Here is a 6,291-nt window from a genome sequence, read left to right as displayed (position 1 = left end):
GAGGACAATGAAATGTCAGGAGGAACTAATCATTCATGCGGTAGTTTAATAAAAAAACATTATAAACTTGATGACCGAAAGAGCACCAATTCATTGTTCAAACAATATTAAATATTTCAAAGAAACCCTTATGAGGACAATGAAATGTCAGGAGGAACTAATCATTCATGCGGTAGTTTAATAAAAGAAACATTATAAACTTGATGACCGAAAGAGCACCATAAAAGAAATTTTGAAGCTTAAAGGTTGTAATTATTTATCCCACAATAAATTAACAGAACATAACGTGCATAAGATCTCAAGAAATAAGGAATGTTCTCATCACTGGTTGCAATATATAAGCATAAAATTAACAGTTATGGGTTTATTGCCCAACTGGAACTCTGTTCCACATAATAAGTGGAACCCAAGAAGGGATTCTCCGAACTCAAAATAACCAGCAAAGTACATTAAAATTCAGGCACAAATAAGCCTTAAGGCTGCAATGACAACGAGGTTATTCAGAAAATACTTCGTCGAAAAATGACTCTTGAATCCCTAAGAGTTAAAACTTAACGAATTTTCAATCACATGCTAGATATCTAAGTTAACTCATTTGTATTTGCACCTGGCCCCTGGATTTTCTTCTCGTCACCATGCGAGTCTGTAACCGGAAGAAGGAACATGGGATAACTCTAAAACTGGTGGCAAATAAAACTTAGAAAAATAATTATGGAGATATCTGGGAGTTTTAGTGAGTATTAGATAGAGAACATAACAAAACACATTACTTGTGTTTATAGAAGTTTAGTGCTTCCTTCAAGACTCGAAAACCCCCAGTCGGTGGGCCAAACCTGGTATCTGCAGGTAGGAACAAAAAGGAACTGTCAGATAAAAATCCTGTACATTGTTATCCAATGCTCTGTGTTAAAAAAAAATTGGTAGTCATCAAAGGAATAGACTCACTTGCAAACTCTGAAAACATACTTCGAAACGCATACGAGATGCAGAAGTAATGACAATAGATAGGCGGTTCATGGTGGTTGTCTCATTGTAGGACTGTAGCCATGAAAAGAGAACCAGCCACGCAGGAGGCACTCTTGGATGAGTTAGGGTTTTGCAGAGCCATAATGCCCAAATTCGCACCGATCAAATGACCCACAGAGGTAGTGGCAACATTGGATGCTTACCTATAAACTATATGATTGATGGAGACTGTCGGATATAGGGGGTTCAGATCAACGGTAGTGTTGAATCCACATGGTGCATGGAGGTCGTCGGTACCCGGGAAGCTAGCAGGATTAAATGCTGGCCAGCTTGTCAATTAAATGAAATGGATATACCATAGCTCCGGAGTACAACTCAACTATAGATGGTACAATGACTCAAGATCTGGGCAATTCTTATTTCCGATTCTATAGCAATATTAATTCTATCTGACATGCGAGTGTACTAGTCATCGCCCTATGAGTGACAGCACGTGGAGAGAGAGTGCGAGCGTGGAGAGGGCACTCTATGGCTATTCCTCTCGCATGTCAGATAGCATTAATATTGCTATAGGATCGGAAATAGGAGTCCTATAGCAATATTAATGCTATCTGACATGCGAGCGTAATAGCCATCGCCCTCTGAGTGACAGCACCTGGAGAGAGAGGGCGAGCGTGGAGAGGGCACTCCATGGCTATTCCCCTCGCATGTCAGATAGCATTAATATTGCTATAGGATCGGAAATAGGAGTCGCCTAAGATCTGAGATATTGCATTAATATAACTACATATACAATTTAAAACATGCACCATGAGTAATCAATAGCATAATAAACATTGTTTTATATTGTTCAATATGTATTTAAAATCTGGGTGAATAATAAGACCTTGCTAGATAATTAAATAGGTATATTTACCTAATAGTCAGATAATTTTTTTATTTATGTTGTTGGGAGAGTAGATGTGACAGTTGACATCCTTTTGACGGTTAATTTTAAGGTTTATTTGTTTTTTTTTCTTTTTTAATTATCAAATAATGACAATTTTAAAATATCGAGTAATGAAGTTCACTTAATTTTTAAAATTTTCAATTTGACAAAGAAATTAAAAAATTACCTTTACACATACATGAGTGTATAATATATATGTGTTTTTATTTAACTTTTAAATAAAAGTGGGACCTTTGTAAGGAAGTTTCATATACCAATTTAGTCTCTCCGTACACCAATTTGGTGTCTAACTTGGTTGTCACCTCAAAATTAGACTATTCTTATTTTTATTATTATTAATCCTATATGTTATAGACTATACAACATACCATGTAAAATATTACACTTACCGTGAATGTTTAAACATTACTACATATTAGAAAATGCTTATCTAACAATTTCATCATACAATCCTAAATCTCATCTCTAGATAACTAATCATTTCCAAAATTAAAACCTAATTTATTGTATAAAATTGTAAATCATGCAACACACCTCACTACCAAAATAAAATGTAATTTGTTGTGTAAAATTATAAATCATGCACTACAACTCACTACCAACTAATACTAATTTCTAAAGCACAAATTAATATGATTTTTTAAACCATATCACATATATGGAGAGAAAAAGGGTCAAAATTTAGAAATACTATACATAAAATTGTCATGAAATTATAAAATTACAATTTATGTATCTTCATAATTTATAAATTTTGAAATAAAATTATTATATTTTTAAAATGCTAACATTTTTTTTTAATAATTTAGTTAAAAACAATACCATAAAGGCTTCAAAAGATTCTATAAATTTTAGATTAATAGCCATGGACATTTATGACGTTTTCCGATATCACTTCACATCACCAAATTCTTGTCTTACATCCCCCACGATATTTCGTAAGACCTCTCTCGCACGAGGCGTACTTTAATCATTTAGTGGACTACAATCATTCATTTTTAACTCAATTTGATAACATCATGTACTTCTTATGATAAAATTGATCATAATTTCCAAACATGATAGTTGTAATTTTAAAAATGATTGGTTATATATTTCAAATATGATAGTTTGTTTAAGAAATTATTTCTTCTAATTATATATTTTAAATATAAGAGTCTATTTTTTAGATATAAGGTAACATGCTAACAGTTTGAGGTCTAAATGAATCCCTTAAGAGTGAAAGCTTATTTCTTATTTCTTACGGACTATTAATGGATTATTTTAGATGACGTGATTTTTCTTGAGTAAGGGTGATGAGCCAACCTACATTAGTTAGATATGATTGTCCTCACTCTAAATTTGACAACTAAATTATAATAGATTTTCTCACTCTTGATTTGACAACTAAATTATGATAAATTTTCTCAATACTAAAAAACATCTTCATAAAACCTATAAATTTTAAAATTGTATTCATTTATTTAATCAATATAATATTTTTATATTTACTCTCTATTTTGAAATCTTTAAAAACCTACATTTTCATTGTTATTGCTTTTGTATTTGTTTTTATACCTTGTTAAATTTGTTTCTTATAATAACCTTTCTTTAATACAAACTATTATTTTATTAACCAAAATTGAACACAACGTAAATGATTTATTTTTCTCCTACTAATATTTAAAGGGCAATTCTATCAAATATTCTATTTATTAACTGAAATTAATCACAATGAGTTAAAAATAATGGAGAAATGGCTATATGGTTGTAACGCATCTCCTTAGTTTAGGATTTGTTCCTAGAGTTTAGGAGGTTGTTTACAACTACCTAATTTTTAGTGATGTATTTAATATTGTAATATTCATTTGATGGAATGTAGAGTGAATGAGAGAGAGAGTCTCCTCTTTGTTTGAGTGCAGTCTCCCAGGTGCAGTACACACCTGTGAGCTGCAACTCCTTCTTTTAATTCAAAGTTTGATTTTTATCTTGGTATCAGAGCTTAGGGTAGAGATAGCCTCAATTTTTTTTTTAGGGATGTATCATTAGTTACATATCTGTAGTGGTAGGAGAGCATGTAAATGTATCTGTGTGATCAGGTGGAACTGCAGTAACACCTGGAGCGAAGGGTCTTAGATGACTGATCATCTCTGAGCCGAAGAAAGGGTTGGAGCACATTTTTTTTTCAGAAGAAGCAGCAGTTGGCGCGGATTTTTTGCAGACAGTCGCGCCAATACAGAACAGAACAGACTAACGCGAATTTTTAAAGAATAAACGCGCCCATTCGGACAGGTTTGAGGCTGATAAGCGCGCCAGGTTGAAAGTAACTGAATTGGCGCGGATCCGTGTTTGTTAATCGCGCCAATTTCCATGCACATCATAAATTTTCCTTATCTGTAATTGGCGCGGATTCGTGACTGTTCAAAGGGCCAAAGAGCCAACCTCTTTCTCTCTGGAAATCTGCAATTTTTCGTTGCAGATCGGAGTTGCCCGGTGGTGGCACGTGGAGATTTCTGCTCGGTGGCAGCAGATTTGATTTTCCCGGTGGTGGCGAATTGAGGTTCCTTGATCCGCTCGGAGGTAGCAGATCGGACCTGCCGGGTGGTGGAAAATTGGGGTTCCGTGATCCACTCGGAGGTAGCAGATCGGACCTGCCTGGTGGTGGCGAATAAGAGCTCTGTGATCTGCTCGGTGGTAGTAGATCGGTTTTTTGCCCGGTGGTGGCGCAGTGTAGCTCCTCGATTTGTTCGATGGAAGCAGATCGCCTTTGCCCGGTGGTGGCGTGTTGGAGCTTGCTTGTTGATCTGTTCGGTGGTAGCAGATCAGTTTTGCCCGGTGGTGGCATAGTGAAGTCCCTAATCTGTTCGGTAGCAGCAGATCAGACTTACCCGGTGGTGGCACAGTGAAGTTCCTGATCTATTCGGTGGTAGCAGATCGGACTTGCCCGGTGGTGGCCGATTGGAGTGTTCAGTTGGGTGAAAATGAACAACAGTATAGAATCATACCTCCACGAGTCTGGCAAACTCGATGGAACGAATTTCTCCAACTGGAAATTCAAAATGCAAACTTTGCTGGAGAGTGTAAATGCATGGTCGATCGTTGAGGGAAATGAGCAGAGATCTAGAACAGCGACCCAAGAACAAGATTGGGATAAAAGAGAAACGAAAGCAAAAGTTATACTGAAGATGTCCGTTAAGGACAATATTATCCCACATATCAGAGATTCTAAGTCGGCCACTGATATATGGACAACGATCAAGAACTTGTACGAGACTCAGAATACAAATCGTGTTCTGGCACTCAAGGGAAAACTGTTTGCATTGAAGATGGACGAGAATGAGTCCGTTGGTGGATTCATGGCCAGAGTCAAGGATCTGAGAGACAAACTGGGAGCTATTGGAGAAAAGGTGTCCGACTCAGATCTAGTTACACTCACATTGAACAGAATGACTGATGAATACCAGACATTCATCACAGGACTGTCAGCGAGGGAGAAAGCCCCTTCATTTGATGAGCTGACAGTGATTCTGCTCCAGGAGGAGGAGCGACGACATAATTTGAAAACTCAGAGCAATGACCTTGCTCTGATGGTGAAGAGGCGACAGTACAGAGGAAAGCAGCACCAACACCAGCACCAACAACCGCAGCAGCAGCAGAAAGGGGCCAACTCTTTTCAAAAGAGATCATTCAGAGGTATGACTGATAATTATGTTAAGAGATGTTTTTATTGTGGGAAACCTGGTCATCAGATTAAAGAATGTTATAAGAGGCAGGCGGATGAAAGAAAAGGCAAATAGAGGAAACACTAGGGCTATTTTGCTGGAGAAGAGGAGGACCACAGCCATGATCTTTGACTATTCACAGTCGATTGTGCTCTTTCAACATCAAAGGGAGATGAGGACAACATATGGTATGTCGACTCTGGCGCATCCTCACATATGACCGGTAAGAAGGACTGTTTTGAATTTCTTGAAGAATCTGCATGTGGATCAAAAATTTATCTAGGAGATGACAGTGGGTATGAGATCAAAGGATATGGAGATATTCCTGTGAAGCTACCTAGTGGCGACATTAAACATCTTAAAAATGTATTATATGTTCCAGAAATTAAGAAAAACTTGATCTCTGTCTCAATGATTATAGACCAGGACATGCAGGTGCAATACTTTAAGAATGGTTGTGTCATTAAGGATAGCCAGATGGAAACAATTGCAACAAGAGTGCGCGTGGGGAATTTGTACAGATTGGATGCAAAGAGTATGCCACGACAAGCAATGGTTGCAGCTGGATCAACAGTCGAAAATCTCTGGCATCAGAGATTTGGACATCTCAATTTGCAAGACCTCATCTTACTTCAGAAGAAAGGTATGGTCGATGGACCCCCTGTTTTTCATAAT

The 6,291-nt window shown here is 36.9% G+C and overlaps 1 long non-coding RNA gene across 1 annotated transcript; it reads right to left on the bottom strand.

Annotated features, from left to right (window-relative positions):
* Positions 1–306: 306 nt before the first annotated feature.
* Positions 307–1,180, bottom strand: LOC149222466 (uncharacterized). Its single transcript, XR_016248896.1, has 2 exons — positions 946–1,180; positions 307–840 (listed from the first exon to the last, which is right to left on the bottom strand). It is a non-coding gene; the product is annotated as an uncharacterized LOC149222466 (long non-coding RNA).
* Between the last annotated feature and the right edge of the window lie 5,111 nt (positions 1,181–6,291).

Source organism: Pinus tabuliformis, chromosome Q, assembly GCF_031772625.1.
Source record: "Pinus tabuliformis cultivar Carrire ecotype Pingquan chromosome Q, CPIR1, whole genome shotgun sequence".
Classification (NCBI taxonomy): Eukaryota; Viridiplantae; Streptophyta; class Pinopsida; order Pinales; family Pinaceae; genus Pinus; species Pinus tabuliformis.
This window is presented reverse-complemented; position numbering and strand designations above follow the sequence as displayed.